This window comes from Ovis canadensis, chromosome 2 (assembly GCF_042477335.2).
Source record: "Ovis canadensis isolate MfBH-ARS-UI-01 breed Bighorn chromosome 2, ARS-UI_OviCan_v2, whole genome shotgun sequence".
Classification (NCBI taxonomy): Eukaryota; Metazoa; Chordata; class Mammalia; order Artiodactyla; family Bovidae; genus Ovis; species Ovis canadensis.
In genome coordinates this window covers 167,934,969-167,955,367 of record NC_091246.1, presented here as the reverse complement: position 1 = coordinate 167,955,367, position 20,399 = coordinate 167,934,969, and the positions used below count along the sequence as shown (strand labels likewise).

Below are 20,399 nucleotides of genomic sequence, written 5' to 3'. Positions count from 1 at the left end.
CAGCTTCATGTTCTGATTAAGCTTCATGTTCTGATTAAGCTCCAGAACACAGGAGATCTTTGAGGTGCTTGTGTATACCCTGCTGTTTCTTGTCTCTCCGTGTGTGAGTTTTCCTAAGCTCCTCCATGGAACTGCTGCCTGGCATCCAATTGTTTGATGAGCTGACATTAGCCCCTTATAGAAGCACCCGAGATAACAGCCTGCAGAGTCACAAGTAAATATAAGTTCCTGATACAACTTCCCTAGTGGTAAATAATCTCCCCAGCTTCCCAGAACCTTTCCCTTACATTCAGAGCTTGCTAAAACTGCTGCTCTTTAGTTTGAATTGACCAGTCTGGCCTTAGCCTGGGAGCCCCAAGGCCCTTCACCCGTGGACCCTAATAAAGGCACGTGACCCAGCCCTGCTGATCTCTCTGCCTGCATCCTGGCTTGATCTCCCTATCTGGCCACCTGAAGCAGAACGTGGACCTGTGAGTAATAATTTCTCTGCTTCCATCTTTCATGCCCTTGTACTGAACTGTGGCTCAGCCTCTACTTGTGTGTGTGTGTGTGTTAGTCGCTCAGTCGTGTTCAACTCTCTGCAACCCCTGAACTATAACCCACCAGGCTCCTCTGTCCATGGCACTCTCCAGGCAAGAATACTGGAGTGGGTTGACATTCCCTTCTCCAGGGGATCTTCCTGATCCAGGGAATGAGCCTGCATTCCTGGCAGATTCTTTACCATCTGAGCCACCAAGGAAGCCCCAGCCTCTACTTAACAATGTTAATTTAACAAGGTCAGGACGCTCTTCTTTTGCTTAATATGTTCTTTTTGGCAGAAATGTCTTTCTTCTGCTTGCTTCTAAATTTATTATCTTCAGTCATCTTGTCTGAAAACAGTCTGAGTTGTGAAGAGGAAGTTTACTGGGGAGTGCCTCTGCAGGAAAGTTAAGATAGGAGGATGGGGCAGAGAGGGATAGGACTGAACAACAGAAGCCTCAGAGGATCCCAGGGTAAGCTCTGGAGCTAAAATGGGCCTTTCGCACTTTCCTGCCCTGACGAAAGGGGGCTCGGCTTTTAATTATCCTCCATTAACAAGTCAGGGGATGCCAGAGTCTCCATGAGAGGGCATGACCTTGACCCAGGCAGCTGTCTTCTGATGGAGGCAATGGCTTCCACTGTTTCTAGCACTGAAAGAGTGCCTCAGGATGCACTACACCTGGCCACTTATTACCCATTCTTTACGGCGCTCAGGCATTGCATCCTCTGAAAAATCAAGAAGGCTTTGCAAACATTCCCCAGGCTCTACGTAAGACAAACACCTCGAGTGATCCCATAAACTTTCTACCTACCTCTACCTTTCTTACTCTGTCACACCACAATTATCTGCAGATTTCTCTGCCTCCCTCATTAGAATGTAGGCTTTGGGCTTTAGGATCTTTCCTTGCTTACCTTAGTATCTTATACTACCCAGCATGTGACCTCATACATAGCAGGTGCTCCATATATGTGGTTGAATAAATGAATAAGTATGTGCTTGACCTTGCTCTATAAATCCTTTGTTCATCTAATGAACAGTTTAGGGCACAGTACACCTGTAGTTTAGGGCACAAATGGGATGTCCAGTGGTTGTGAGATGCATTAACACGGGAAGTTTTGAGAGTGCTAAAATAGGTCAATATTTACTTTTTAAAAAACAAAGGAAAACACATTCAAGGTAATGTCTATAATAACATGGCTTTCAATCATTTGCATTTCAATATTTTCCCATGAAAGGGTTTCTTGGTGGCTCAGACAGTAAAGAATCTGCCTGCAATGCAGGAGACCTGGGTTCAATCCCTGGGTCAGAAAGATCCTCTGGAAAAAGGAATGGCAACCCACTCCAATATTCTTGCCTGAAGAATTCCATGGACTGGGGAGACTGGCGAGTAACAGTCCATGTTGTTGCAAAGAGTTAGACACGACTGAGTGACTATCACTTCACATGTTCCCTTGAGTGGGAGGAAAAAGAGTGGGTTTCCATCTACAGAAGTAGGGAACACATAATACCAAAGCCTAGTCCATCTATTCTATAGCCACTAATAAACAGCCTCTAACAGTTTTGGGGATTTCAAATGACACATGAAGCTTTAGTTTTCCCTAAAAATCCTATATGTTTCCTGGAAGTCCACTGTGACTCTTAACATTAGCTTCCCTTCCTATCACAGTGAAGAATCCAGAAGTGTAAACAGTACTGTTTTAAGAGCACCTCAATTTTAGCCAATAGTTTCAACAATCTAGTTTTAAGGTCTTCGTAGAAGCACAGCAGTTTTCATTCCTCATTACACCTTTGCCCCCACCTGATGCATTTGTTACCAGGCAAGAAAAACAAAACAGGCAATGACTTCACCATGAGGGAAAGAGGAGCAAGCTATTCCAGGAGCTCAATAATATAGTACTTTTTCATTTTCCCAAGGAAACACAGAGACAGAGGGAGAAAGGATGAAATGAAGTTGTACTCTTTCTCCAAAACAAATACTCGGAGGTGAAGATGCCCTGGAGTAGGAAATGGCAACCCACTCCAGTATTCTTGCTAAGAGAATTCCATGAACAGAGGAGCCTCATGGGCTACATACAATCCATGGGGTCACAAGGAGTCGGACACAACCGAGCAACTCACACATATTTATAGGAAACGTGGTCTGCAGGAAAAATTAATTTTGAGGAAAGGAGTGCTTTGCCCATAATGTATTGCAAGCACTCTCCTGACTGAGCTTCCAGCTGCTCCTGGGTCATTTGGCTAATGGCATATACCTCATCTCCTGCTAAGTGGGCAATGACAATTCTAGTTAGTTCTTCTTCAACTGACTGTTTAGACCAAAGAAGAGACAGAGTGATCTAATTATGGATGTTTAAAGGCACTATTAAGTGCTTTGCTTTCTACCAAAAAAACAGAGGAGAGTTTTCAAGTGGGACTAATAAGATCGAGTCTTGTTTCGGGTTCTGCAGTAACTCACTGTGGTATGAGGAAGTTCTTTCCTGTCTCATCTCAGTTTTCTTACCGGTAAAATTTGAGGGCTGGCCAGCTTGAATTTTAACATCATGTTTAGGTTCTATGACTTCAGAAGGACTGTGATAAGACAGTTCTGAGACCTTGGAGCCAAACGGCCTGAGCTCAGATGGAAACATACCTCTCCCAGCTGTGTGAGCTTGGGCAAGTCATCCCACCACTGGGCCCACTTTCTTCATTGCAAAAGATGGCACTGTTTATCTTACTGATATATGAAATGTCTCAACATATATAGAGAATGTAAATGCTTCTTAACCTATTATAACTACTATGTAATAATAATCTACTTATTAGCTAGCAACCTATAAAGAACACTATAGTAACTTAGATTTGTTTCGCTACGGGTCAAACCAGAAGTGGTTCTTTTTTTTTTTTTTTTACTGTAATGTAAAAAGTCAACAAATCATGTCCTTGCTCTGGGTACTCAGATTGTAAAAAAGAATTTACCAAATGTGGATTTCACCTACATATTCTCTGAAGAGTCTGGTTAGAGTCTCCAGAATTATGTTAACTTGTAGATTCCACAGGTGCCCTCCTCTGCCACATTCTGGGTCCTCCTTTCAGGTGAATGACTTAAGAAATTGCCCTTTTCAGCTTGTTTTTTCCCTAAGAAATTGCCCATTTCCACTTGGACCATTCCAAATATGTTAATAAATTTCAAAGGCTGCTTGATTACATGTAAGAGATCAAGATATCTATGTTATAAAATTTCCCCTAGTCCCTTAAAAACATGAATATTCATGAAAAATTACCAGAAAATGTCTAGAATTCCTAGATTGTAGCCTTTACCTATAATAGACCCAGCATATATAGAAATCATATTACTGGAAGAACTACACAATCTACAGTAGCCAGTTGTTAGCAGGGCTGCCAGAGAGCAATGTGTTCCCTTCTGAAATTACACGCTTATTGCTCATGTTGTTTTATTTGTTCTAAAGGTTAAACTTTTGCTGCCCTTAAAATATTGTATGTCATTCTTTGAAAATCATATTAAAAATGCTGAATTCAGGGTTTTATTTCCATATAACTTACTGGTTGGAAGGAGAAAGAGTCATTCTTTACATTTTGTTCTCTCAGTGGAAAGAGATCATTTAGAAACAATAGCATCTACTTTTCTAAACAAGGGAGTTATTTTCATCCTGGGGCTCATATGTCTGAGAATAAGCCAAACATTTAATGGTTTTTTTACTGAGCCAAGAACCATTTGAAGTGTGTTCTAAAACCAAAGGACAGGAGAAAGGAGTAAAAGAGAATTTTAGCAACTGACTTTAACTAGAAAGAAAAAGTTAAAAATGCTCCAACTGTGGCCTTTTGGAAGTTATTTCAAATCTACCCAAACAGCAAATGTTTTTCAGGTGACATGTAAGAACCTGTTGAATTCAAAATTTATCCAAATCGCCCTCAGGGCCAAAATGAACAGGTAGACTGGTTTCAACTTGTCCTTCTTGTGAGCGTTTCTGAAAATATACCTTCAGAAATAATGACATATTTTAGCACCATCCTTCCTTTTTCTGAAACTATTAAGTTATTATAAGCTAAGTACATATTCTCTGAATTAATAATATGCTATTTTCAAAGTCAACACTCTTGTTAATTTGCATGAGTTTCTGTTTTCCTTTGGAACACACACACTCTGGCTGTTCCCTAGCACTCTCTTACAAACGAATCTTCTTCTTATCATGCTTACTATAGAACTGGAGATGCCACAGCCCTATTGCGAGGGAAAGAAAAGCTGCTCTTATTTCAGAACTGGGTTGGTAGGAAGCTATTGGAGCATGTCTTCAGGTATTTCTGCTTTTGTGAATACTGATTTTCAGCTGGGGCACAGTTCATTCTGCAACAGCCCTCATCCCTGCCCTGGAAAACTGAGAATGATAATATTTTATGCCAAGACCATATGAGCCACACCATTATAATATAGAATCATAGGGTATTAATGCCGGAAGGAATTGCTGATACTCTAGCTCATATGTCTAATTTTATAGATAAGAAAACTGAGGTGTAAATACACTAAATATTTTGTAGCTTAATAAAGAATAAGATCTGGAACTCAGGTCTCCTGACATTCTCTCCTATGACATCTCTCCTGAACATCTCTCCTGACATTCTCATTGTGTCATCTTGCAACTCACAAAATGTATTTGTTAAACAGTTTAATTATGTCTCAAATCTAATTTTCTCTCTTTTTCCAAGTAAAGCCAGCTTTCTATCAATATGTCTAATGTGAGTAATCCATTAGCTATGGTAATTCTGTCTCCCTAATACAGTGATCCTCAACCTTTTTGGCACCAGGGACTGGTTTTGTGGAAGACAGTTTTTCCACAGTTGAGATGATTCAAGCAAATTACATGTATTGTGGACTTTAATCTAATACCACTAGTGATCTGATAGGAGGTAGCAGTCCATGGCCCAGAGGTTGGGGACCCATGCCCTAATGGACAGAACTATAAGAAGGGGTAGTTTTATGTTTTATTTCCATCATTTGATTTAAATGTGACTCTACCAGTTGGTATCATGATCTGGCAGTACAGAATGCCAATGGAGAATTAATATCTCTTTGAATAACTTTTAATTTTAGGATTTGATGAAATGGATACAGGAAGTCTGTTTGGGGAGATTAATGTAGTAAAGCAGAGTCTCCAGTAACCACTGAGTTTATCAAAATGGAGTGGTCACGTGGATCAGAAAACAGAGGTGCAGATGTATATCAGAAACTGGAAACAGGCATCAAAACATTAAGACAGACAAAATGAAAGCATTACCTTTCTAATATTTTTTTCTCCTTGTGAGGAAATTGCTGGTCAGTCCCAGAGCTCAGTGTCAGTCCCCGTCTGTTGTCCAAATTGTTTGAAAACTTGGGCTTCCCTGGTGGCTCAGATGGTAAAGAATCTGCCTGCAGTGCAGGAGATCCAGGTTCCCTGGGTTGAAAAGTTCCCCTGGAGGAAGGAAATGGCAATCTATTCTAGTATTCTTGCTTGGATAATTCCATGGACAGAAGATCCTGGCTGGCTACAACCCATGGCGTCTCAAAGAGTCAGACACTACTGAGCAGCTAATGCTTTCACTTTCACTTTCTCAGAAAACATTTCTCAGGTCATATGCACTCTCCCAAATTCCAACCCCAAATCTAGAAGTGGTGTTTTAAGAAGGATATAAGGAACTGTCAGGAGCTTTGTAGATCAGTTTCTATGCTTTGTTGGAAGCAAAATTAGCATCTTAAAAAAACACTGAGGTGGTGATGTGGGGGCAGCCGAGTTTAGGGAAAGTGAGAAGAGAGTCTGACCAGGGCTAGTTGGGAACCTGACCCTTCTTGCCACCTCTGTCTGATACTTTAGCACCTGGAATTGAGGGGAGTCCTGTCTTCCTCGTCAGACATGCATTTAAGACCTGTTTTCTGCCATAGCCCTTCCTCAGCTTATTGCTTGCATGCCAACCCCTCTTTTCTCACATCATACTGGAGACTTTACCAATTATACTAGACTCCAACTTCATGTGCTCTTGTCCAAGTCCTACCTGTCATGCAATTGAACTAAAACAGCCATTTATTTGTTTGGAATTGAGTTCTAAAGTTGTCAAACTCCCCCTAAGACTGCTGTTCCTTCCCATGTCCATGTTTACCCCAAACTCCTCTCCTCTCCAAATTACCTTTCATACTCAAGAGTGCTGTGGAGCCAGTATGTTAACACCAGGTGAGAGTCTGGAGACAGAAGACTGGCTTTACTTCCAACTTTCACAGATGTGGTTATATTCATCATAGATGAAGATAACAACCTCTTTTAGAAAAGCTGGCTGTTGGCTAAAACTCTACTTTTTTTTCACCTCTTGAGAGCTATCTGATACGTTTAGACCAATGTCTTCAAAATGGGGTACAAGCACAATACTGGGTGTGAAGGCAATAGTAAGACTTCCATTTGTGTCTAATTTTATTTCTTCCTTTTTATTAGCTACTCTTACAAACACTAAATAATGTACATAGATTAGTACAGTAGTATCTGTGTATAATTTATAAATAGATAAGATTTTCACTGATAGAAGCATATGACCAAAACTTCTGTAGAATACTACCTTATTGGAGCAAGCACCTTGTAACCCAGAGTAAGTAATCAATTAATTATACTAGAGTGATTTGTTAACAGATGGATAAAGCAAATGAAACTACTACTGTGCTCTGGGGCATGAAAAGTCTTTCTTCATCAATCAATCCCACTTGTACCCAGTTCATTTTTGGTATCATCACTCCTAAAAGTGTTCAGGTAAAAGGAATTTTGTCTTCTAGAGAAAGTTGTATCAGTAGATTGGCAATGCATGGGATATAAAGTAACATAGATGAAATTAACGAAAAAGTCAAATTTTGTGGGCAAAAGTCTCAGTAAGATCTGAGGTGAGCCTTGGGGTGTATTTCAACTGATTTAAAGGGACTTTAATTTTCTCATCTCAGAATTACTGAGAAAGTTCACACTCAGTCACCTTGTTTGTTGGAAAGAAGAAATCTCCTCAGAATAGCTTATTCCTTGACATGAGGTTTTGAAATATTTAGTTTCACTTAGAAATATCCAAATGAATTTAAGGGTAAACAGTCTAGGATTTAAATGAAGCGTATAATGACAGGTTGATTGTCTTATGTAGCTGTGAGTTAGAACCTTTGAAGTTATCACACGCATGTTCTATACTCAGTGAAGGCTATTCTTGTGGGACTCACATAAGTGACATGATTTCAACAATGTGTTACAAACCAATGATAATGTAAAATAATTAATGCAAGGTAAAATACCTTGTAAAGTATAAATAATGTAATAGCAATGCAAAATCATCTGGAATTCGCCTGAGGACTATATTTGAAGCACAAAGTCTGTAAGGGCTAATAGAGTGACTCTTTATGATCAGCCACACCATTTTAACTCAATATGGAATTGTTGCTGTCCTTTCATCATTTGAACAAGAGTAGCTAATTTTATTTTGAGAAACAACTATTCAGTGAGAAATAGAACTTAGTAACAGATATCTATAGAAAACTCATGCATTTCCAAGGAAATTGGATTCTGGAGAAACACAGGTGTCTGCAAAAACTTGCTTGTAAGGATTTGGGAAAGTTCTTTGGAAAATACTTCCCCTTCAGAACTACCGGTGATAATCCTTTTATGGAGTTCCTACTATGTGTTAAGCTTTGTCCTAGGTGCTTTAATTAACTCTTCATTAGTCCTTCAAATAATCCCACAGAATTGAAAACTGAGATTTTGAGAGATTAAAGGCTTGCTAAAGGACACAAAGCTTGGAAGTTGTGATGCTAGATTTTAAAGGTGGGCCTATCTCATACCAAATCCTCTGCTCTTTAAAACTATCTCACTTATTGATAAATTTTTAGTTATTTAAAGTCCAAGAACTACTACAATAATGTATGTACTTTGTCCCATATGTCTGTTGTGAATCTGGGCATTTCTAAGGTGAAAAGGGGGAGCAGAGAGTGAGAAGCACATGTGAAGAGATGTAACATTGCGCTAACATTCTCCTTTTATCCATAGCCTAAAATTGCTTCTCAAGGTAGTAAAATATTCAAAGTGAAGATTTTCCCAAAATATTTTGTGGTAACATTGCAGTGAGAAGTAATGGCAGAATATGAATGATAGATCTGAAAACATCTAGTGAAAAGAAAATAATTCTGAACCTCTCATGAAGGGTGATCTTTGGAGGATAGGAGAGGGTGGTAATTATCTTCCTTTACCATAGTAAGTAAAGGAACCTTGGACTTTCAGTGCCTGGGGAAAGAGAGAGACCATTTGAGTGATCAAGACTGTTGGGGAGAAACTCTGAGAGAGGAGTCAAAATCCAGAGAGTAAAAGAAAAAGTGGAAGAGGTGTAGTTGGGAAGGATGGTGAGGTTTGAGAAGAGCAAGCTTTGAGAAGCTGAGATGAAAAATGTCTTAGACAAAGCCAGTCCTCTACAAGAAGACCACTTCTCATGTGCTGACTCTCCAATTTGCAGTCAATCTCAGTATAAATGAAAAGTAAGGGCAATATCCCGTCTTCTGCCTGCTCAAGTGTGGCACATGACCTCTGCAGCCAGTCAGAAGCCTTGCCAGGACTTTAGAACTTTCAATTCAGTTCAGTTCAGTTCAGTCGCTCAGTTGTGTCAGAATCTTTGTGACTCCATGGACTGCAGCACGCCAGGCCTCCCTGTCCATCACCAACCCCCAGAGTCTACCCAAACTCATGCCCATTGAGTCGGTGATGCCATCCAACCATCTGCTCCTCGGTCATCCCCTTCTCCTCCTGCCTTCAATCTTTTCCAGAATCAGGGTCTTTGCCAAGGAGTCAGTTCTTTGCCATTGAGTGACCAAAATATTGTAGTTTCAGCTTCAGCATCAGTCCTTCTAATGAATATTCAGGGATGATTTCCTTTAGGATTGACTGGTTGGATCTCCTTGCAATCCAAGAGAATCTCAAGAGTCTTATCCAACACCACAGCTCAAAAGCATCAATTCTTCGGCGCTCAGCTTTCTTTATAGTCCAACTCTCATATCCATACCTGACTACTGGAAAAACCATTGCTTTGACTAAACAGACTTTTGTTGGCCAAGTAATGTTTCTGCTTTTTAATATGCAGTCTCAGTTCAGTTCAGTTGTGACCCCAGGGACTGCAGCACACCAGGCCTCCCTGTCCATCGCCAACTCCTGGAGGTTACTCAAACTCATGTCCATTAAGTCGGTGATGCCATCCAACCATCTCATCCTCTGTTGTCCCCTTATCCTCCCACCTTCAATCTTTCCCAGCATCAGGGTCTTTTCAAATGAGTTAGTTCTTTGCATCAGGTGGCCAAAGTATTGGAGTTTCAGCTTCAGCATCAGGCTTTCCAATGAATATTCGGGACTGATTTCCTTTAGGATGGGCTGGTTGGATCTCCTTGCCATTCAAGGGACTTTCAAGAGTCTTCTCCAACACCACAATTCAAAAGCATCAATTCTTTGGCGCTCAGCTTTCTTTATAGTCCAACTGTCACATCCATACATGACTACTGGAGAAACTATAGCTTTGACTAGACAGACCTTTGTTGAGAAAGTACTTTCTTTGCTTTTTAATATGCTGTCTATGTTGGTCATAGCTTTTCTCCCAAGAAGCAAGTGTCTTTTTATTTCATGGCTGTAGGCACCATCTACAGTGATTTTGGGCCCCCCCAAAATAAAGTCTGTCACTATTTCCATTGTTTTCCCATCTTTGCCATGAAGTGATGGGACCAGATGCCATGATCTTCAGTTTCTGAATGTAGAGTTTTAAGCCAACTTTTGCACTCTCCTCTTTGACTTTCATCAAGAGGCTCTTTACTTCTTCACTTTCTACCATAAGGGTGGTGTCATCTTTAGATTTTTAGGGAGGGACAAAAATGAATGGGATCAGGTGGAGATTACTCACAGTAGTTGCAATGTAATGCATTCTCCAAGGGCCCATGGAGCCATCGGTGGTATCCTTCAACAGATCAGATTTGTGGCAGAGATCTGCCTGTATCTGCCTCCTTTAGTTCCTGCCAATCCTGGCTTTATAGCCTTGACACTGATACCCTTCCAATAAATTATTTAGCCAGAATTTGCTTCTGTTGCTTGCAGTAAGAACCATAATTATTATACACTGGAATGGATATGTGTAATGCATGGTGAAAATGATGCCTGGAAGATGTAAAATGAAAGTTTCTACTGAGAAATATTTGGAATAAGTTGGATGAAGATTGACTTGAATCCCAAAGCACTATTTGAACAAAAGTCATCTGAAGACTATCAGGGGAAGAGAAATGAGCAGGACAGAGCCCTGCCAAACATCCCACTGAAACTAAGGGAATACAGGCTATCTTTTATGTGTGCACAAGAAGTCTGCACCAATTTAACTGTGGAAAGCAGAGGAGCCCCTTTCCTTTGTGCATTCCAGTGATCCTCCCAGGGTCATCACTAGTGGCTCTGTCGATACCTTATCATCCTCTTCCTTATCTTCTCTGTATACATGAGCAGTCAGTCTCAAGTTCTCCAATGTGACTGAAATCTATACAGATCTGGAGAGATGGAGACTTAAACCAGCCCAAAGTTAATCCTGCTACTTTCTAAGCATCATTCACAACATGTTCCAGTGAAGACTATCTTGGGAAATTACCATAGTCATATTGACTCTGTAGAAATCCATAACTCAGCTCCCCAAAATAAGAACACACAACTGAATTCTATAATTAATCCACATTGTGGCAGTTTGTGAATTGTAAGTTATAAACTCACTGTTGAGTACAGCAGTCCTGCTGTTCCCAGAATGTTAATTTTCATGGCTCCATCCCTATAGCAACCTTTCCATTGCTAAGTGCCCATATTCTTCACAACCAAGCCTTGCTTGGCGGTGTTAAACTTTGTAAACCAGTGTTTCATTTGCCCTCAGAAAAACTCTTAAGGTTAACATGAATCTCATTTGAAGACCAGGAATTTGGAGCTCAGGGATACTAAGTGACTTATTCAACACCACACAGTCAGTAAATTGCAATTTCAGGAAAGAAATGCACCATGTTTTTAAATAGAGCTTAATGATATTGTTAAAGGGCATTTGTTTTTATATAGATCTCTGTGTTATGATTACTGTCTTTTCAAGACAAATGTAAAGCATAATTTTCATAGGTGGGGTATTAGAAAGTCCTGCTGACTAAAAATACCTCCCTTATAGAAGAATGAAAGATCACTGCTACTAATGTATTGCTTTGAGTTAAGCATTTGTTTCACCCTTTGCCTACCTTCTTTTAAAATGCAAATGTCACTGGAAGAATAACACATCATATCAATGGTTTTTGTCTTTTTGCTCCTTTTAATATCTAGTTAAGTCAACAACAGCAAAAAAAAAAAAAAAAAAAACAAGGATAACTACAAAAAAAGCCAAAGGTCATGAGAAGATGCTTAAGGGTGAAAGAGAAAGGAGATAAGAAGACAAGCATCTGCTCTTCACAGTTTCCTGGATCACGAGGGGGCTTCCTCACTCTCTACATCTCCCTGTCCACGTGCCCAGTCTCAGGACCAGAAATAGCCATTGAGATGCCAGGACCATGCTTGTCCTAGCACTCATCTTCCCTGCTGAAAGTGCAGCTCTTAATTCTGGGGCAGATAAAAATAGAGGTGGATGACCAACCTCACAAATGGTTTTCCCAGGGTGTTTCCCTGACACTGATTAAGCAAAGGTGTGGAGTGGTCCCACCCATCTCTATAGTCCTCCACAGGGGTCTCTTAAAACTGCTACAGAAAATCAGATATGGCTGACTCACAGATACTATCCTCAGAAAATTCTTTCAGAAACCTACCAAGACATAATTCCCTATTTTACAAAGTAATGAATGCACAAAGTAAACAGGAGTCCTTACTCTTCTGCAATGCTGAAACCCAGAGGTGAGGCGACTCTGACGGCAGCTCTGAGAGAGGTTCAGCCTCTCTTAGGTGATGACCTTGGAACATCAGAACCTCTGAGTTTCCAGTTGGCCGCTGCTATCACCTCTATGCTATTTTACATATTTAAATGAATCCCCACTCTGGAAAACTCACATCAGGCATTCATTGAAATGAGTAAGACTTGCACTCTCTTAAGATAGCTTTTATGACATAGAGGTCTCTAGTATGAGTTTATTAAAATATTAGATATTAGGCCACTTTGTAAGTTTTGCAAGCTGCTCTATTTTTTCCCCTTTGACCACCATATTAAAGAGGACAAAGATTTTTGCTTTTGTTTTTCTTATAATCATGGAAAACTTCTGTTATTTATTTAATAATTTAAATTCATTTAAAAAACTAAATTTATTAAAGAGAAAAATAATCTGGACCTTGACTGAAAATTATTAGAAAAAAATATTAGAAAATAATTTTAAAGCTTTGTATTTTCAATTAATTAGATAAAAATTGTGAGAAAGATACATTCCCCAAATATGAAGATAAACAATAAAAGTATAAAAACTATTAGCCAAACAGACTGAACAGTCAAAAATCGAAACACATCTAATTATTTTTTATTAATGTAAAAGTACAAATGATATATTTAGAATTTTTTTGTAAAATTATTTAATGAGTGTTCTGAGGCTCCAGTACTGTTGGCCAGTGAAACTGGAGCAACACCTTCCTAACATCTATTTGCATTGTAGCTTGGATCCTTAGCTAATCCTGAGTATTGATTCTCAATTACTGATTTACACAGCAGACTTACCCAGAGTCCCAGAAGGAGAAAGACCATGGCTCAGGACTTCATGGAGATATGTGTGTGTACAGAAATACATGTCCAGTGGAGCAGCTGCTTGGATGGAGGTTAAATTGCAGGTAAAGAATAACGGGCTCCTGAGACGGGGTATACCTTAGAGGGAAAGGAGTAAGGACATATGAATTTAAAATAGCCCCCCAGGATGAGGGAGATAGAGGAGTACAATTTCTGAGACCCCCATGTTTTTGTTGTTGTTGTTTAGTCACTAAGCCATGTCCTACTCTGGTTGTGGTTTTTTTTGTTTGTTTGTTTGTTTTTTACTTTATTTTACTTTACAATACTGTATTGGTTTTGCCATACATTGACATGAATCCACCACGGGTGTACATGCGTTCCCAAACATGAACCCCCCTCCCACCTCCCTCCCCATAACATCTCTCTGGGTCATCCCCGTGCACCAGCCCCAAGCATCCTGTATCCTGCATCGGACATAGACTGGCGATTCGTTTCTTACATGATAGTATACATGTTACAATGCCATTCTCCCAAATCATCCCACCCTCTACCTCTCCCTCTGAGTCCGAAAGTCCACTCTACACATCTGTGTCTCTTTCCCTGTCTTGCATACAGGGTCGTCATTGCCATCTTTCTAAATTCCATATATATGTGTTAGTATACTGTATTGGTGTTTTTCTTTCTGGCTTACTTCACTCTGTATAATCGGCTCCAGATTCATCCACCTCATTAGAACTGATTCAAATATATTCTTTTTAATGGCTGAGTAATACTCCATTGTGTATATGTACCACAGCTTTCTTATCCATTCATCTGCTGATGGACATCTAGGTTGTTTCCATGTCCTGGCTATTATAAATAGTGCTGTGATGAACATTAGAGTACATGTGTCTCTTTCAATTCTGGTTTCCTCAGTGTATATGCCCAGCAGTGGGATTGCTGGGTCATAAGGCAGTTCTATTTGTAATTTTTAAAGGAATCTCCACACTGTTCTCCATAGTGGCTGTACTAGTTTGCATTTCCACCAACAGTGTAGGAGGGTTCCCTTTTCTCCACACCCTCTCCAACATTTATTGCTCACAGACTTTTGGATCGCAGAGATTCTGACTGGTATGAAGTGGTACCTCTCTGTGGTTTTGATTTGCATTTCTCTAATAATGAGTGATGTTGAGCATCTTTTCATGTGTTTGTTAGTCATCTGTATGTCTTCTTTGGAGAAATGTCTATTTAGTTCTTTGGTCCATTTTTTGATTGGGTCGTTTATTTTTCTGGAATTGAGCTGCATAAGTTGCTTGTATATTTTTGAGATTAGTTGTTTGTCAGTGGCTTCATTTGCTATTATTTTCTCCCATTCAGAAGGCTGTCTTTTCACTTTGCTTATAGTTTCCTTTGTTGTGCAGAAGCTTTTAATTTTAGTAAAAGAATGAAACTAGATCACTTTCTAACTCCACACACCAAAATAAACTCAAAATGGACTAAAGATCTAAATGTAAGACCAGAAACTATAAAACTCCTAGAGGAGAACATGGGCAAAACACTCCCCAACATAAATCACAGCAGGATCCTCTATGATTCACCCCCCAGAATTCTGGAAATGTCCTACTCTTTGGAACAGACTGTAGCCCGCCAGGCTCCTCTGTCCATGGGATTCTCCAGGCAAGAATACTGGAGTGGGTTGCTATTTCCTTCTCCAGGGGATCTTCCTAACCCAGGGACTGGACCCTCGTCTCCTGCATTGGAAGGCAGATTTCTTTACCACTGAGCCACCAGGAAAGCCTGCAGTTTCTGAGACCCTCAAATAGCTTAAAAGAACCCATCACAATCCTGTCACCTGGGAGCATCAGTTGAACCTTTGGGAAAAAACTGTGTGTGTGTGTGTGTGTGTGTGTGTGTGTGTCCTATAAAGCAGTGTCACTAAAGAGCTATAGCACTTTGCAATCCAGACACCGAGGGACACTCCTTACTAACAAAAGAGGCAGAAGTGAAAAATGGCCCACTTGCATTGTGAAAACATGCTGTGTCAGCAAACTGTTAACCAATCTCTTGTAAATTTTGTCATCAAGATGGCAGGAGATAACCCCAAAGGTGAACCACCTCTCCATAAAGCTGTCAGGAAGAGGCAGCCTTAGCTACTATCAGCAGCACAACAGAGGACTTTGATATGTAACCAAGGGTAACAGGTTTGAGCCACTCAGAGTCCTGGCTTCTCCACCTCCACATGGCTATCTGAAAGACTGCAGTGTTGCAACCCAGCCTCCAGGAAGACAGTTCAGCTCCCACTTGAGAGCAAGTGGAGAAAGGCAAGTGAGAAAATACAGAGTACTGTCTTGTAGACACAGGTTTCAAGCTCTGGAGGTTTGAAAATTTTGCAAGGAAAAACTACAAGAAAGAATCAGAGAGCTTCTTAGTAATACAAGTGAGGTTTGGAAACCATCATCATTTGGAATATAAGTGTAAATGTGGCCTCATTGATACAAATACTCTTTAGGCCTATAACCTAGTAGCTACTCAATAATCTTATTTTCTAGTTTTTTCCACTGCCCTACTATTTAGGAAGGTCAAAGAAAGATTGATACAACTTAGTGAATTATACAATTCAGTTATACAAATCACAAATTATCCAAAACAGTTTTTTTCTTTTTTAGAAACCCTTTTTTTACAAAATAGTCCTTTCATTCTGTGTTATAAACATTTATTCATTTGTGTTGCAGTGTTTCTGTGGACTGGCTGCCACTTCTAATAGAAGGTCTTTGAGATTAGAACATTTAATGTGACTTGGTTCATATCAATACTTAACACTTTTGGGTCTGATCCTTTTGAAAATGTGATGAAATATATGAATATTCTTCTCAGAAAGACACGTGGATGTATAACCCTAGAGTATGCCAGCTTCTGATTCCCTTCAACACTTCCTCTCCTCCATCATCCTTCATACCTACAGTCCCTCCCTTGAACCCTTGAAAAATCTTCCTGACACCAGCCTCCCTGCTTTCTCTACTTCTTTCACCAACCCCCTTCTCTAGGGAACCTTCCTGACCCAGGGTTCAAACACAGGCCTCCCTCATTGCAGGCAGATTCTTTACTATCTTAGCCACCAGGGAAGCCTGCAAAGACATTGAAGCGACTTAAAGATGCACAACCATCGTTAGGCACCATGTTAACTGCTGAGGCTGTAAGGAGAAAGAAGATTTGGTCTCTGCCCCCAAGTCGCATGATAATCTAATAGGAGTTATATCAAGTAAAAGGCAATTGTGTGAACCCATAAAAGGTGCCTCGAACCCTGCCTTGGGGCACCAAGAAAGTCTTCCTAAAAGAAGCATATGTAGACTGAGAGTGAGCCAAGCAGACTCAATCTCTGGAAAGGGAAGTTTGAAGCAGAGAACACTGATTGAAAATGTTTAACCTGAAATCCAGCCTGTGAAACAAGACTATACAGGATAGTGGAGAGGGGAAACAGATGTGGGTCAAATCAAGGTTCTTTAATCATTGGCTAATATTTAAAAGCCACTTGCATTTAAAACTTGTAATAGTCATAAGATTGGCTCAGTATATGGAACAGATGGCACAGAGCAGACATTCAGTACATCTTTGTTGAACTAATATAAGAAGGAATAGAGAAAAGAGATTTATTTTTCTGGATAGTTTATTTGCAAGCACTTTGGGGTAGTATGCAATGAGGGAAAATTTTCCAACTCATAAATTTCCTTGTAGAGATTTATGATTTTGCTTAAAATATTAAAAACTCCATGACTCAAATTGTAAGTATTAATTTAGATTCTGATACCAATGACAAGTTATATCTAAATTATCGACAGCCTTGGGTTATCTGTTCTGTTCTTTGGACCTCCTGCCTTCATTAATGAGTATATTTAGAAGTTGATAATGAGAATCATATGTGTGGTTAAAAAGTCTCTGAGAGAAGCAAAACCCTTCATTTCAAAAAAATACTCAAAATATCAAACCACAACATATTTCAGGATGATCATGAGGGGAATACTGTCTACTGGAGAAAAGTTCAGTACCCAGGATTCAGGTGATCTATAATTGGTTAATTGCTAAGCCTTAAGGAAATGATCTATGTCTTATGGTTTTGAGAAAGCCTCACTCTTTTCTAACAATGTATTTTTTATTCTACTCTTTTACTCAATGATGCAAGAATTTATAGTCCTCAGAAATATGTATGTATATTCCAAAACTGGAGTCTCTTACCCATTGCCTTATTATTCTACACTAGAATCGTTATGGGAAAATCACGAAGGTGTATGCATGCATGCTAAGTCGCTTCAGTTGGGTCCAACTCTTTGCTACTCTATGGACTATAGCCCACCAGACTCCTCTGTCCATAGGATTCTCCAGGCAAGAATAACTGAGTGGGTTGCTATTCCCTCCTCCAGGGGATCTTCCTGATGCAGGGATCAAACCCATACCTCTAATGTCTCCTGCATTGGCAGGCTGGTTCTTTACCACTAGCACCACCTGGGAAACCCATGAAGATGTATAAGCTTTATTAATTTGAAAGCTAAGATCTTTCTAAGCAGGTAGCACTATAATTGTACAGTTTCTTTTTCTTACTGTTTGGATTAGAAAATCATCACTTTGAGAGAACACTGGTAGGTAAAAGACCCCCATAGAATGAGAGTGACACTAAATAAAGACACTGGGTTTATTGCACAACTTGTAATATGAAGTAGGTCCAGACATAATCCAGACCTAGATTCTCACTTCATTTTGGCCAGTACAAAACTTTTCCCCAATTGTTTAAGGGCTTATTGTTTAAGGGCTCATTATGGAGAGAGTATTTACAGCTAATGCTCTGCCTAAATCAGGGCAGAATATATACTAAACTCTTATATTGAGACCCAGAAGTATATAATCTCCCACTTTTCTTAACCTTAGTTTTGGGAATTTTGGAAAAGAAAATAAGTCTTTGTGTCTTTGTTCCACCACTTGCTGATTATATGCTCTTAAAAATATCATTTAATATGTCTTATTATCCCAATTTTACTGAGGCATATGCTAACACCTACCTCACAGGGTTATAAGAATGAACAAAATAAAATTAAGTGTTTCAAAAGTAGTCATGTAAGGTTTTATCAGATAGTCCCCTTTGCTGAGGCAAGAACGTGTAAACATGCTTCCAAATGAACAACAAGGGGTTGAAACCTTTATACTAGTTCCTTCAATTTTCCAGAACATACATACTCAACATATGTTTATTCTTCCATTCAACAAATATGTATTAACTGTGCATTTTTAATTTTTTAATTATTGGGGATAGTGCGGCACTCAAATCACATTTTGGGGGACCAACAGATACAGAGAGTGAGCCAAGCATTACCATGACATCAAAGGTCAATTTGTACATCATTTTCATCAGTTTAAGTCTTTCAAGCCACACGTTGAGCCCAAATTCTGAATTAACTGAACTGCCAGAACTGTATGCCATCCCAGGAATGTCTCATAGAGTAGCACTGTTCTGTAAAAATAACTTTGTCTTATATTTTAAAAAAAACCTTGAAAGATCCTGGAATGCCATTTCTTTCCAAAAGAGTAGCCATATTTGAATTTTCTTAGCAGCTTGCTGAGAGGGTGCAAAGCTAACAAGAATCAAAACAGACTCTTTACATAGTTTGTTTGGGTCTAGAGGAAATCTGTCCATGAGCTTTTGTGAAGGGGCCAACATGTCAGCATATGCCTGACTACAGTGAGTTTATCTTTCAATTGATTTAGTCCATTCTGAGGAATCAAGATGATGCAAGACTGTGGCACATAACCAAGCTCATTCTCTTTTCATTGACAGAGGTGCTAGAAATGTCTTTATTCTTGTGGATCACTTGATCAGAGTCAGAGACGATGTTTAAATTCCTATGATAGTTATTTTTTTCTGCTTCAAGATTGTCTTAACATATGATATAATGTTTTCAACAGTAATGGTCATCAACAGCAAAGAGATAGAGTGGATCCATGTTTCTGCTGCCCTGCGGTTTACATGCAATTTCCTGGAACATATGTTCTCTTAATGGAGTTTGAAATTAGGCTTTCACCTTCTGAAAATGCTTGAAATTGAGCTACAATGGTAGTGGATATGTTTTTGTGGTATTCTCACAAATAATTCAGTCTTGGATATTCCAAGAAAATGTCCTCTATTCAAAATCTGTTTCTTTGAAGTTGGCTGGTATATGTGAATACCAAGGGTAAAAACTGAGGTTAAATTGAGATCATGCACCTGAGTGGCAGTCACCTCAGGCTTCTCTTTCTCCAGGTTATTTGCACAATTTCTCCAGGTTGTTTGCTCAAGCCACAGAACTCTAGAGAACAAGACAGCAGGTGCCAAAGAGGTACAGCCCACAGCTGGCTAGAGAGCGGCTGTGCCCAGCACCTCGTTTCATATAGCAGCTTGTGAAGCACTGCCAGGACCACCAAAACACATGGGGTTAGAGGGAGCTGCGGTCTCACAGAAGCAATAGAGACATGTTAAGGTACTGAAATGCCAATGCAATGTGGTATAAATGCCAATCTTATTTTTATCCACAGGCTGGTGAAACCTGGTGGCATATGGTTATACATAAAATCAACAAATATTACTTGAGAACCTAATATGCCCAAGGTGTACACACACACACAAACAAACACACACACATGCAGTTAAATGTAAAAGACATTTATATAACAAAGTTTACTGATTATGTAAAAATTTTTAAATAACAGGAATTAAGGGCCTAACAAATTCAGGCATGCTAATCTTGTTTCTGGTTAAACATCTACTGAATGATGTTAGGTCTCTGAATAAAACATTAAAAACCTAGGTTTTAATTCTGGCTTTTCTTAACTTTGCTTAAATATGATTGTGTTTTTTCTATTCATATTTGGAACATATTTTAGCTATAGAATAAAATAACTCTGGGAGATGAGCTGAAGAAAACCTAACCAGCCTGACCTTAATTATCAGGAAACAAAACATATGCCAAGTCCATTGCTATCAACACGGTTCCCTCTTCCTTTCTCCCCTGTTGTCTCCAAACAAATGCTATGTCTGGCCATCAAGATCAAGGAAGTCAATTATCAAATGGTAGACCCTTAGTGACTGTTCTCCCTTAGCTCCTGGAAACTCTGAACTCTGTTCCATTCCCTCTGCTTACTTGATCCCAAAGATGCTCCTCCCATATCT

At 39.5% G+C, this 20,399-nt stretch overlaps 1 long non-coding RNA gene across 1 annotated transcript in view; it reads left to right on the top strand.

The window, feature by feature from the left end:
- Window positions 1–280: 280 nt before the first annotated feature.
- Window positions 281–20,399, top strand: part of LOC138433976 (uncharacterized) — a 51,837-nt gene continuing 31,718 nt past the window's right edge. Inside the window, exons 1-2 of the long non-coding RNA XR_011254556.1 lie at window positions 281–470; window positions 13,217–13,335. This is a non-coding gene — a long non-coding RNA (uncharacterized lncRNA). The remainder of the gene's footprint in view (window positions 471–13,216; window positions 13,336–20,399) is intronic.